This window comes from Lolium perenne, chromosome 2, assembly GCF_019359855.2.
Source record: "Lolium perenne isolate Kyuss_39 chromosome 2, Kyuss_2.0, whole genome shotgun sequence".
Classification (NCBI taxonomy): domain Eukaryota; kingdom Viridiplantae; phylum Streptophyta; class Magnoliopsida; order Poales; family Poaceae; genus Lolium; species Lolium perenne.
Window position 1 is genome coordinate 132,054,593 of NC_067245.2, and position 14,287 is coordinate 132,068,879.

A 14,287-nucleotide genomic window follows, 5' to 3' on the forward strand; every position below is an offset into this window, starting at 1 on the left:
AGAGCTCACACTTGGCTCCATAAAGAAAATGTCTCCAAGTTTTGAGTGCAAATACAACTGCTGCTAATTCCAAGTCATGTGTTGGATAATTCACTTCATGAGGTCTGAGTTGCCTCGATCCATAAGATATCACTTTCCGATCTTGCATGAGTACGCAACCCAATCCATGTTTGGATGCGTCACAGTACACGGTGTAATCCTTGCCAACTTCCGGAACTGCTAACACCGGTGCCGTGGTGAGTTTCTCCTTCAGAGTTTGAAAACTCTTCTCACACTCCTCTGACCACACGAATGGTGTGTTCTTCCTTAACAGCTTTGTCATTGGTCCTGCTATCTTAGAGAATCCTTCAATAAATCTCCGATAATATCCTGCCATTCCTAGGAATCCTCGGATTTCCTTGACAGTCTTGGGTGCTTCCCATTCTAGAACTACTGCTACCTTACTCTGGTTAACAGCTATTCCATCTTTACTAATAACATGACCAAGGAATTCCACTTGATCTAGCCAAAATTCACACTTGCTAAATTTGGCATAGAGTTGATGTTCCCTTAGTGTTTGCAACACTAACCTCAAATGTTCAGCATGTTCAGCCTTGTTCTTGGAATATATCAAGATATCATCGATGAATACGATGACAAACTTGTCTAGATATGGCATGAAGATCTTATTCATGATATTCATGAATATTGCTGGGGCATTGGTTAATCCAAAAGGCACTACAAGGTATTCATGATGTCCATACCTTGAGACAAAGGCAGTTTTCGGAACGTCTTCCTTCTTGATCTTTATCTGGTGATAACCGGATCTTAGATCAATCTTGGAAAAGACTCTCGCACCTCTAACTTGATCAAATAGATCTTGTATTCTTGGAAGTGGATACTTGTTCTTGATTGTGACGTTGTTCAGATTCCTGTAGTCTCCGCACATCCTTCTTCCTCCATCCCTTTTATCCACGAAGATCACAGGTGATCCCCATGGTGAAACACTTTCTTGAATAAATCCTTTTTGTTCCAAGTCATCCAGTTGCTCCTTAAGTTCTTTCAACTCCTTGGGCCCCATCTTATATGGTGCCTTAGCAATCGGAGCTGTTCCTGGAATTAGGTCGATAGTGAATTCTATCTCCCTATTTGGTGGCATACCAGGTAATTCTGCAGGAAATACATCCTGGAATTCATTTACTACAGGTATATCCTCTAATTTCACCTCCTTCATGTTGTTCAGCTGTAGCTCCACTTCAATCTGTGTATGTTTGTCGCCTTGATAAATCATTCTACTTCCATCGGGGCTTTTCAAAGATACTGTCTTGTTCACACAGTCGATCAATGCTCCATTAGCTTCTAACCAGTTCATACCAAGAATGACATCAATGTCCTTCATCGGTAGAATGAACAGGTCCGCGTCAAACGCGCACTTATTGATCATGATGACTTGTTTTTGTTTGGTATGGGTTACTACTATCGTTCCCCCCGCGGAAAGTATAGTTATGGGTGTATCTAACTTAGTGCAACTAATCCCATGTTTGATGATGAATTGTTGAGAAATGAATGATGTAGTTGCACCAGTATCAAAAAGTACTTTGCCAGGATGAGTGAGTATCTGGAGCGTACCTATCACCGCCTGATCGGAGTTGACCACCTCCTCCAGACTAGTGCAGTTCAGCTTGCCGAAGGGCTTCTTATTCTTCCAGTTCCCTCCGTTATTTCCTCCTCGGCTTGCTCCCCCTCCAGATTGACCTCCTTTATTCTTATTCTTAGGGCAATCCCTAAGCATGTGTCCTTCCTCACGGCACCCGAAGCAAATGATCCTGGGCTTCTTACAGTCCTTGGAGAAATGCCCCGTACCTCCACAGCTTCTGCAAACTATTTGATTTGCAGTTTGGAATGCTTGGTTCTTCCTACTACCGTAGTAGTTGCTGTTGTTGTTATTGTTGTTGTTGTTGTATCTGGGCTTGAAACTCAAGCTGGTATTAGGCTTGTTACTAACAAACCTCTTAGGCTCAAACTTGGCCTTTTTCCTTTTCTCCTCCTGCAGTTGTTTAAAATCATCTTCCAGAGTGATGGCAGCATCCACCAACTCTTGAAACTCCGTTGCTCTCATCATACGGAGCTGTACCTTGAACTGGGGACTTAACCCCCTCAGAAACCTCTTCTTTTTCTTGTCCTCGGTGTTGACTTCCTCAACGGCGTATCGGGACAGCTTGGAGAATTCCCTAACATAAGTCAGGATTGCCTTGTCCTTCTGCTCGAGACTTTCAAATTCTCGACGCTTCAGCTCCACAATACTTTCAGGGACATTGGATTCCCTGAACTTCCTCGTGAACTCCTCCCAGGTAAATACCTTTCCAGCCGGATAAACGGCTACGATATTGTCCCACCATGATGCGGCAGGTCCACACAGCAGATGAGTAGCATAACGAACCTTCTCTTGGTCGTTACATCCAACGGTATTGAGCTTTCGCTCAGTATCCATAAGCCAATCTTCCGCGTCCATTGGCTCGGGCGCGTATGCGAAAGATATAGGCTTGGTGTTCTGGAAGTCTGCTAAGGTGACTCCCGGATTCTCGGGTCTCTCCACCCGGTTCTGTTGCAGCAGCTCTTGAAAGAATTTGTTCTGCTGCTCCAACGTAACACGTTGTCTTTCCTCCACCAGCTGCATGTACTGTATGAAATTCTGCTGCGTCATGGGTGGTGGTGGTGGTGGAAACTGATCTCTGGCTGCTCCCTCAGCCTCTTCCTTTTGTTTTGCTTCGCGCTCCATGCGCTGCGCTTCGGTCTCCTCTCCTAACGCTCCCGACATAACCCCCTAGTTCTGCAACACAAGATGATACTCATAATTACTCCATGCGCAAGTTTTCTGAGCTCAACTTTGTGCACAGAACTAGTCACGCAATGGAAATCAAGAAGCAAATCCAAATCATACAAAACATATACCCTGTATATACATACTTAAGTGGTCTTATTACAATACTCAAGTCGATGTGAGTATGCAAACTCACTTATTAAAGTATATGTACAAATTCATACAAATATTACATACTATAATACACGTGGTACTTGTGTATTATAGCCTCGCCTCCCTTGGTGGACTCTAGTCGATCTTCACTCCCGGTACATCCCAGGCTTCCATCCGGTCGAACATGTCGTCCTTCTGATAGACCCTGGAACATAAGGTCTCCCCGTTGGCTGGTAATCCGAATCAGATGATGATCCTAGGGAGAAATCAGTGCTCACAAACTGATCGTTAAGTGCATCATAGTCCACCCATCGGGTGTACTCCCCTGTAGCTCCACCATAGATGTTTCCAACACTCGTACCCGACTCAACCTGTGTTGGATACCCTCCATCAACTCCTTCATTACTAGGATAACTCTGGTTCTGGGTTGTGGCGTCATCATTCATCTCCCCATCATAATACACAGAAGTACTATGAGTTCCCGTATCAGATCCCCAACGCCAACCCGTGGAATTTTCTATAGGAGTCTCGGAACGCTGATTGTTTCCGGATTCCTCTCCGCCCTCGTATCACCCATAGGAACTACCCAGATAGTTCCCAGGTGTAACTGGTGTAGTTTCACGCTCAAGAGGATCAATACTAATGTAGTCACCAGCTGAGTAAACTGGTGTGTGCACCACATTCTCCATCGGTTCTTTCCCCCTAATCTCCTCCTTGGGTTCAGTAAACTCCTCTAGCATCGTATCAATTGCTCCCGTCAGATGATGGTTCAACTGAAAGAGTAAAGATATGAAGTTGCGGCTATTATCCATATATTTTGCAGCTGCTATGGGTTTGCGTTTTGCATATTTGTAGTGGTTAAGCATGGGATCTTCTTCCTCCTGATTATGAGGAATATGGGAGAATTCGGAACCCATAAGCTCTTTCGTCTTATGTTCCCGAATGTCGGTTATGGCTCTCATAACAGCTATATGGTAGGCTATGTTGATAGTCCTGGCTTCCCTTGCTGGCATGACTACGCTCATTCCCAGAGATTCGGGGAGTCGCAGCCCTACCCTACACTTAGCCAATACTGTACCATCATAGTACATGTATTTCTTTACTTGGATCTGGGGATCACACCCAAATTCAAGTAACATGGCTCGTAGAATATCTGCAAGTCCTCCTTCGTATTCACTCAGTGTGGAATCCATCACTTTCACGTTTCGTCCGGGACGTGAACTTGCCATGTTGGCTGTAGAAATAGAAAGATTATAAGATTAGTAATAATGCATCATAATAGAGATAATAAAGAATTATCGCACTAAAAGATATGATTGTTGTATTCTCAATTGAATATACACCATATTTTTAGAGAATTCTTTACTAGTCCTATTTGACTCCTAACGTTTGGTCCCATTTACTAGGTTCCAACCTAAGGTCAAAGCTTTTGCTCTGATACCAACTGTGGTGACCCTGCATACCACTGCATGTTGTAGTATGCCAGTCGTTGATATAACATTCACGAAGTACCATTCCACAAATATTACATCCCTCAGAGTAGTACAACAGAACATAGCAGGTCCATAACTCATTCATTTATTATTACAAATATCATACACATGTTGTCTTGGAGCTCCTCTTGGGTCCTAAGAGGAATACTCCTGGGTTTGAGGCGAACCCAACTTAGCTTACAATATAAGAGTCTCATTAAGTTATACATTTATTTCCTCGAGCAGCTAAATACTAAGAGTTCGGGCTGCTCGGTTACGACTACTACTGGATGTCTCTAGGCTTGATCTCCTCCGGAAGCCTCCCCGGATCCGTAGACGATGAGGTAGTCTACGCCTTCTATACCTCCGTAGAGGTCCTGGTTCTTCATAGCCGATGATCTCGGCTCCTTCATTGTTGTCGTAGTCCTCCTCCAGACGATTCAGACAATCTAAGCATGGGATTTAAGAGTGGTATGAGTACGAGCGTACTCAACAAGTTCATTATAGATAAGAGGTGTTTAATGCTCTAGCTACAATATTAGACCAGAAAGTCTAATACTAATGCAAGTTTTGATAAACATTTCTTCAAGAGATTGCTTTTATTCCAAAGAGCTATGTCCGTCAGCCTTCACCGGTTTACTAGAACTTCATGGAGCTCCTTTCCGGCCGCGTTCGCAGTTCCTTATCCCGAACAGGAGTGACAGTCACGATTCTTTACACTCTGCAGAGGTGTGTTGCTTTACCCATAAGAGATCTTAACCTTGGTGCCAACCGGGCAGCTTTCCCGTCCACACTTCCTTCGGTGTGAGGCCCGGTATAAGGTCTAGCCAATCATGTTCCTCCGCTACCTCGAACACCCACCCTTTGTTGCATACTCCGACCCTGGGTCCACGCCGGCCCCATTATTCCCATAGATTTCAGGGTGGACTCCGACCACGACATCAATGCAGGGCTCTACCATACATTCCTACGCCGGCAGATGCAACCCATCATAGACCTCATTACCGTTGGGACTTCTACGGGTTCCCACCCCTGCATCAAGTCTCGCAAGATCATGAGCACCCGGTAATGAGCATCCGTTGATGAACGAGAGGTGGAAACACTTTTGACTACTCCGTCCCACTCCGGATCTTATGGTTAACACGGGTATTACGGCACAAGAATCACTGGCGACATTTGTTGTTTAATCCTAGATGGATATAACCCTTGCAATGGAACCTCCACCATATCAACACAATCCATGGTTCCATTGCCCACCACATAGTCATATTCATAGTTATGAAAGTAGTGGTTTTGATTTTTATGCAATAGTGATAACCATAATACTTTGCAAGTAATTTGATAGAAATACTCAAATGACATGAGCAAGTGATGAACTTGCCTGAACACTGCAAAGTTTTGCAGTTGGATGGTGTGGACTGACCCTTGTCCTCTGTCTCTGAAAAATAGCATCATTGTCCGATAAGGGCAATGGTTAAAGAAGCAATTATGCATGATTCCAGTTTTAGGGTTTGTTCCCCCCCTTCCGATGTCGTTGTTATTTCATGTGAGAGGTTAATACTAAGAACAACTTGGAGATACTTGCTTTAGGGTAAATACAAACCTTTGAAATATTGTCAAGGTGTTTTTAAAGTCCAAATGCATTAATGGACTTATTTTCTTTATTGAAAATAATATGTGTGATTTAAATGATTATTTAAATCATCAAATGAAGACTTATTCCTAATTGTCTTCAAAAATTCACTTTTGTATTTTATTATGATAGAGAATTTTATGCTGATCTATTTTCATATTTTTAATTATTTTTTTAGAGCTATTAAACATTTCTTATATAATTTCAAATTTTCTGTATTTATTGGAATTATGAAATGACTGAATTGCCCCTGGGCCCACATGCCAGTGGAGCCCAGTGGTTAACCCTAACCCGAGCCACACTTGGGCTCGGTCGGTCGCACCGACCCCTTCTCCTTCATTCGTTCGCAAACCCTAGCCCTCGCCCACGCTCTCGCGACACCCGCGTCGCCGCCGTCTTCTCCGAATTGTTCCGGCCATCTCCGGCCGTCGCCGCCGGCGAGATATGGCGCATCTGAACCGCCGTTCAACGGCGCTTCAGATCCACCGCGGCGATTTGTGAAGCGCCGCCTGCTCGTCTTGCCCCCCTTCGCTCTGGTCGCCTGGCGTGGAGTGCCGTGGCGATCTCGTCGCCACCGACGCTCCAGATGCCGTGGCGCCGCCATGCCTGACCGTGGTGGTGCTGGTGCCGTGGCGCCGCCATGGCTTGGCCTGGCCTGGCGCTGCTGCGCGCTCGGCGTGTGCCGCCGTGGCCGCCATGGCCGTGCCCTGCGCTTCACTTCACCGGTGAGTATCCATCGCCTCCTACTCTCCCTGTCTGCTCTGCTCACTTCTCTCCTTATCCTCTTCGTCTTGCTCAGCCACTGGCCAGCATCTCCATGTTGAGATGCTTGCCGTGACTATGCGCTGTTGCTGTGCCTTGCTAGCCTGTTCATGTGCTACTGTGCTTGTGTTGCTATGCTACTGTGCTGCTGCTGTAAATCTGCTGGCCTGCTACTGCCATGGTTACTACTGTTGTGCTATCCTGCCATGCTATACATGATTCTGTGCAAGATTCCTAGGCTCTGTGCTTGCTTATGTTTGCAATTCTTGCTTAATTCTATCTCTATGATCTTGTCCTTGATGCTATTACTGCTAGATCATCAAGTGTATTCAACTATTTGCCCTGGCTGTGATTACTGTGTGTATTCCTGGCAATTTTTGCAAGTGCCAGTGCCATGGTGTGCTATTTCTTGTGCTCAAACTCATGAGCATGCTCAATTGAGCATTGCTATTGGCTTAATAGTATTCTTCAATGATGAATGCTATGTGTGTTACTTGTGTATCTTGATCCAGTGGTTCATCAAGCCTTTGATGTGCTTCTGGATACAATCATAAAGTCATTAATTCAGTTATCTATTTATTCAGTTATGACTTGGTTGGATTTCTTCAGTAGCTGGTTAATTCCTGTTGTTGTACTTGGCTATGGCAATCTGTAGCAAGAGCTAGCAAGCTCTGATGATCATCTGATCATCATTTGCTTGATAGTTAACTGCTGTGTTTCTTTCTGTGGCTCTCTGGGGCTCACTCTGTGCTGTGTATGCATCACACAGGCTTTGCCTGATGTGTGCTGTTGCTTGCTTAAGCATCAATTGATGCCTGCCATGATCCATTTGATCATTTGCAAGACCCTGGTGCATCAATTGCTTGTCTGTTTCATTTATCTGTTTATCTGGCTTTAATAGATGGATGAATGATGTGAACTGTGATTCAGTGATGATTATTTCAATGAATTTGTTAGGGCTAGCTGGATGCCAACCACTGGTTGGGTACCCTAGCCCACTACTGAACCTTTCTGGTGATGATGTGGTGGTTCTAAGTGTTGGCTGTGGGTTGAGGTAGCCCTGGCAGCACTGTGATGCTGTCAAGGGTAGCTCCCCCTTTCTATGGCTTGCTGTGCATGGACAAATGCTTTCTGGCTGATCATGTTTGACTGCCAGAAGCCTTTTGATGTTGACAATACTGGTAGAAACTTGTATTTCTACCATTCTGATGGTGTAGCTAGACTGTTAGGTGCTTGGTGACTTGGAATGGCTAATTAGGATCAAATCCATGATGGATTTCTCTGGTTGTGTCACTGTGTTGACACAACCAGTGTTCCCTTGGTTGTTTTCCTTCTAGCCTTTGCTTTATTTGCTGGCACCAAATGGTTTTGCAACCAAGTGATGATACATCCAGGGTTTCCTACCCTTTTTTGATTCTGTGATGCATGTGTATGCTTATTGATGAGCAAAGCATGTGTTTGCTCAGGTTCTTTTGTGTATACCTCACTCCAGCTCCTAGAAAATGGGTGTTGGTGTAGAGGATTTCTTCAGTGTGGTGATGATGCTTGCCCTGCTCCTCCTTGCAATCTTCTGGTGCTTGATTCAGTGTTGTGGTGAGTTAGGCAGGTTGAACAGCAGTGGCTGTTCTTCCTGTTCTTGCTGTGCTTGTGTTCTTACCCTGGAGACTCTGCCGATGGAGCTGCTAGGGTTTTGGCTTGGTGAAAAGGTTTTATACCTAGCCTGCCTTGCTTCCCTGGTCGACAGCTCCACCAGTTCACTTTGGTGACTCACTGTGTGTGTGGTGCTATTGTGCATGCACACATGCTGTGTGTGCTGCCTGTGTGTATGTGTGTACCAGAGGCTTGGGACTTGAGCTGTGAGAAGATCAGCTCGGCAGCTTTGATCATATCCACACCCTTTTCATTTAGTTTCTAACCTGCCAAGTGGCAGCCAAGTGGCTATGCCACTTGGCATAACTTGCTTTCTTTGTGATTGTGTGCAGGGATCAAAAAGTTGATCAAATAGACATGATGATCATCAAGCTCAAGATTAGTTGATATTCACATTGTAGTATTTAGAACAGATTCATACTTTGTAATTTTCTTTTCTTTTTCTTTTAATTTTCTATTTCTCCAATTCTTGTAATGTGTTGTAAATTTATATCTCAATTCTGGATATTGTAATTGACATTGTATCTTGTGTGAATATCAATAAAGCTCAATTTTCCTTAATGAGCTTTCTATAATTGTTGTTCTATTTATATTCTTGATTACTTATAATTGTTTATTGAATTAGCTCAAGTGTGAATAATGAGATATCCATTTGATGTTTGAATTTGAAATTCAAATTCAAATTTGGTTTGAATTCAATCATACAACTTACTTTAGAATTCAATCATGCAACTTAAGGATGTGATGCAAACTCTCCCCTCTCTTCTCAAAACCCTAATCTAGCTAAGTAGGAACAAGTTCATAGCTCTCTCGAAACCCTAACCCTGTAAAGTGTCGAGAGAGAAACCTGTCCCCCTTCGATGCAGTTTTTGTTAAAAAGCGCGAAATTTCCCCGTAAATTACAATGCAATGCACATCCCTTTCTAAAATCTACCCCTCGATCGTCTCTAAACCTGGGACATTACAGCCTTTCCCCCTTAAAGAAAACTTCGTCCCGAAGTTGTGGTTGTAATACCTGAAGAGTTCGGGGTATGTTTTCCTCAGGTCTTCCTCCTTTTCCCAGGTAGCTTCCCTCTCGGGGTGATGCTTCCATTGTATCTTGCAGTATTTGATAGCTTTATTTCTGAGTTGTTTCCAGCTCTCCTCGAGAATCTTGGCTGGTTTCTCAATGTAAGTCAAATCTGGTTGTAACTCGAGCTCAGCATGTGATACTGGCTCATCTGGGGTCTTTAAGCATTTCCTGAGTTGTGACACATGGAATACATTGTGAACCTGAGATAACCTTCCCGGTAATTCCAATTCAAAGGCTAATCCTCGGTTTTGACTCAAAATTTTGAAAGGTCCGATGTACCTAGGACTGAGCTTTCCTTTTACTCCAAACCTCTGGAGTCCTTTCATCGGGCTTACCTTAAGATATACCATGTCTCCAACTCGTGGCTCCCATGTTCTCCTCTTCTGATCGGCATAACTCTTTTGTCGACTTTGGGCTATCTTGAGCCTATCTCTGATAATGTCAATGATTTGTTGTTTTTCCTTGACATAATCAGGGTTGAACTCTTTGCTTGCTCCGGCTTCATACCAACATATCGGTGATCTACACTTCCTTCCATATAGAGCTTCAAATGGTGCCATCTTGATGCTGCTTTGGTAACTATTGTTATATGAAAACTCTGCTAGTGGTAAGTCTCTTGTGTCCCCAACACACCTAATACACTTGTCAGATGTATAGGTGCACTAGTTCGGCGAAGAGATAGTAAGATGCAAGTGATATGGATGAATATGAGTGGTAATAACAATCTGAAATAAATATGGCAGCAAGTAAACATGCAGTAGGACAGTAAATAAACGGTGATTCGCTATTTGGAAACAAGGCCTAGGGATCATACTTTCACTAGTGGACACTCTCAACAATGACCGCATAAATAAATAACTTCTCTTCACTTGTGCTACTTTCTCACACTCTCTTGTTGGATAACAAACACCATTCATTGTGTAGGGCTACAAAAGCACACCTCTAGCCGGAGTAAACAAGCTCCACAACGTTCGGAGTTCATATTAAAGTAACCTCTAGAGTGCATAATAGACCGTTGCAATTTAGACCGAGTACTAACATAGCATACACACTATCAACAATAGCTATGAAAGGGGGAATAGATCGCATCAATACTATCATAGTAATAGTTAACTTCATAATCTACAAGAGATTACAATCATAACCTACGCCAAGTACTACATGATGCACACACTGTCAACATTACATCATGGAGGAGGAATAGACTACTTTAATAACATCACTAGAGTAGCACATAGATTAATAGTGATACAAAGCTCATGATCACATAAAGATCACGCCATGGGAGAGAGAGATGAACCACATAGCTACCGGTAGAGCCCTTAGCCTCGGGGGAGAACTACTCCCTCCTCATCATGGGAGACAGCAACGGCGATGAAGGTGGCGGTGGTGTCGATGGAGATGACTCCGAGGGCAATTCCCCGTCCCGGCGGCGTGCCGGAACAGAGACTTCTGTCCCCCGAAACTTGTCTTCGTGATGGCGGCGGCTACGGAACTCTTCGTGGAATATAGTCGGTTGTCGTAGGGTTTTCGGAGACGGAGCTTTATATAGGCGAAAGGGCGGAGTCGGAGGGGTACCAGGGTGCCCTCACCACATGGTGGCGCGACCAAGGGGTGGCCCGCGCCCAGGTATGGTGTGGGGGCCCCTGGCCCATCTTCGTCTCCCCTTCGGACTTCTGGAACCTTCTGTGAAATATAAGATCGTGGGGTTTTGTTTCGTCCAATTCCGAGAATATTTCCTGTGTAAGATTTCTGAAACCAAAAACAGCAGAAAACAGGAACTGGCTCTTCGGCATCTTGTTAATAGGTTAGTTCCGGAAAATGCATAAAATCATTATAAAGTGTGAGCAAAACATGTAGGTATTGTCATAAAACTAGCATGGAACATCAGAAATTATAGATACGTTGGAGACGTATCAAGCATCCCCAAGCTTAGTTCCTACTCGCCCTCGAGTAGGTAAACGATAACAAGGATAATTTCTGAAGTGACATGCTACTTACATAATCTTGATCATACTATTGTAAAGCATATGAAATGAATGAAGTGATTCGAAGCAATGGTAAAGACAATGACTAAACAACTGAATCATATAGCAAAGACTTTTCATGAATAGTACTTTCAAGACAAGCATCAATAAGACTTGCATAGGAGTTAACTCATAAAGCAATAAATTCTTAATAGAATGGTTTGAAGCAATACAAGGAAAGATATAAGTTTCAGCAGTTGCTTTCAACTTCAACATGTATATCTCATAGATAATTGTCAACACAAAGTAATATGATGAATGCAAATAAGCAAGTCTGTAGGAATCAATGCACACAGTTGACACAAGTGTTTGCTTTTAAGATGGAAAGAAGTAGGTAAACTGACTCAACATAAAGTAAAAGAAAGGCCCTTCGCAGAGGGAAGCAGGGATTACTCTTTGTGCTAGAGCTTTTTATTTTGAAAACATAGAAACAATTTTGTCAACGGTAGTAATAATTCATATGTGTTACGCATAAGACATCCTATAAGTTGCAAGCATCATGCATCGAATACCAATAGTGCTCGCACCTTGTCCTAATTAGCTTGGATTTCCATGGATTATCATTGCATTACATATGTTTGAACCAAGTGTCACAAAGGGGTACCTCTATGCCGCCTGTACAAAAGTCCAAGGAGATAGATCACATTTGATTTCTCGTTTTTGATAGATCTCAACTCGAGGACATCCATACCGGGACAACATAGAAAACAGATAATGGACTCCTCTTCAATGCATAAGCATTCAACAACAGATAATATTCTCATAAGAGATCGAGGATTAATGTCCAAACTGAAGCTTCCACCATGATACATGGCTTTGGTTAGCGGCCCAATGTTCTTTTCTAACAATATGAATACTCAAACCATTTAATCATGGCAAATCACCCTTTCTTCAGACAAGACGAACATGCATAGCAACTCACATGATATTCAACAAAAGTGTAATAGTTGATGGCGTCCCCAGAAACATGGTTACCGCTCAACAAGCAACTTATAAGAAATAAGATACATAAGCTACATATTCTTTACCACAATAGTTTTTAAGGCTACTTTTCCATGAGCTATGTATTGCAAAGACAAGGAATGAAGTTTTAAAGGTAGCACGCAAGCAATTTACTTGGAATGACAGAGAAATACCACATAGTAGATAGGTATGGTGGACACAAATGGCATAGGTTTTGGCTCAAGGTTTTGGATGCACGAGAAGCATTCCCTCTCAGTACAAGGCTTTGGCTAGCAAGGTTATTTGAAGCAAACACAAGTATGATCCGGTACAGAAAAACTTACATAAGAACATATTGCAAGCATTATAAGACTCTACACTGTCTTCCTTGTTGTTCAAACACTTTTACCAGAAAATATCTAGACTTTAGAGAGACCAATCATGCAAACCAAATTTCAAAAAGCTCTATGGTAGTTCTTCATTAATAGGTGCAAACTACATGATGCAAGAACTTAAACATGATCTATTTGAGAGCTCAAAACAATTGCCAAGTATCAAATTATTCAAGACAATATACCAATTACACATGAAGCATTTTATGTTTCCAACCAAATAGCAATGAACGAAGCAGTTTCAACCTTCGCCATGAACATTAAAAGTAAAGCTAAGAACACCAGTGTTCATATGAAACAGCGGAACGTGTCTCTCTCCCACACAAAGAATGCTAGGATACGATTTTATTCAAACATAAACAAAAATAAAAACATACAGACGCTCCAAGTAAAGAACATAAGATGTGACGGAATAAAAATATAGTTTCACTAGAGGTGACTTGATAAGTTGTTGATGAAGAAGGGGATGCCTTGGGCATCCCCAAGCTTAGATGCTTGAGTCTTCTTGAAATATGCAGGGATGAACCACGGGGGCATCCCCAAGCTTAGACTTTTCACTCTTCTTGATCACATTATATCATCCTCCTCTCTTGACCCTTGAAAACATCCTTCACACCAAACTCAAAACAATCTCATTAGAGGGTTAGTGCATAATCAAAAACTCACATGTTCAGAGAAGACACAATCATTCCCAACACTTCTGGACATTACCCAAGGTTACTGAAATTTAATGGAGCAAAGAAATCCACTCAAACACAGTAAAGGAGGCAATGTGAAATAAAAGGCAGAATCTGTCAAAACAGAACAATCCGTAAAGACGAATTTTTTAGAGGCACTTAACATGCTCAGATGAAGAAGCTCAAATTGAATGAAAGTTGCGTACATATCTGAGGATCACTCATGAATTTTCGCATATTTTTCTGAGTTACCTACAGAGAGATCTACTCAAATTCGTGACAGCAAGAAATCTGTTTCTGCGCAGAAATCCAAATCTAGTATCAACTCTCTATCAAAGACTTTACTTGGCACAACAATGCAATAAAATAAAGATAAGGAGAGGTCGCTACAGTAGTAACAACTTCCAAGACACAACAAAACAGTAGCAAAATAAAAACATGGGTTATCTACCAAGAAGTGCTTTCTTTATAGCCATTAAGATGGGCTGAGTGGTTTTAACGATGCACTCGCATAAGGATGAGAATTGAAGCAAAGAGAGCATCAAAAAGCAAGTATGAAACAAATTTAAGCCTAACCCGCTTCCTATGCATAGGAATCTTGTACATAAATAAATTCATGAGGAGAAAAGTGACAAGCATAGGAAGAAAAAACACGAGTAACTTCAAGATTCTCAACATAAAGAGGGGAAACTTAATATTATTAAGAT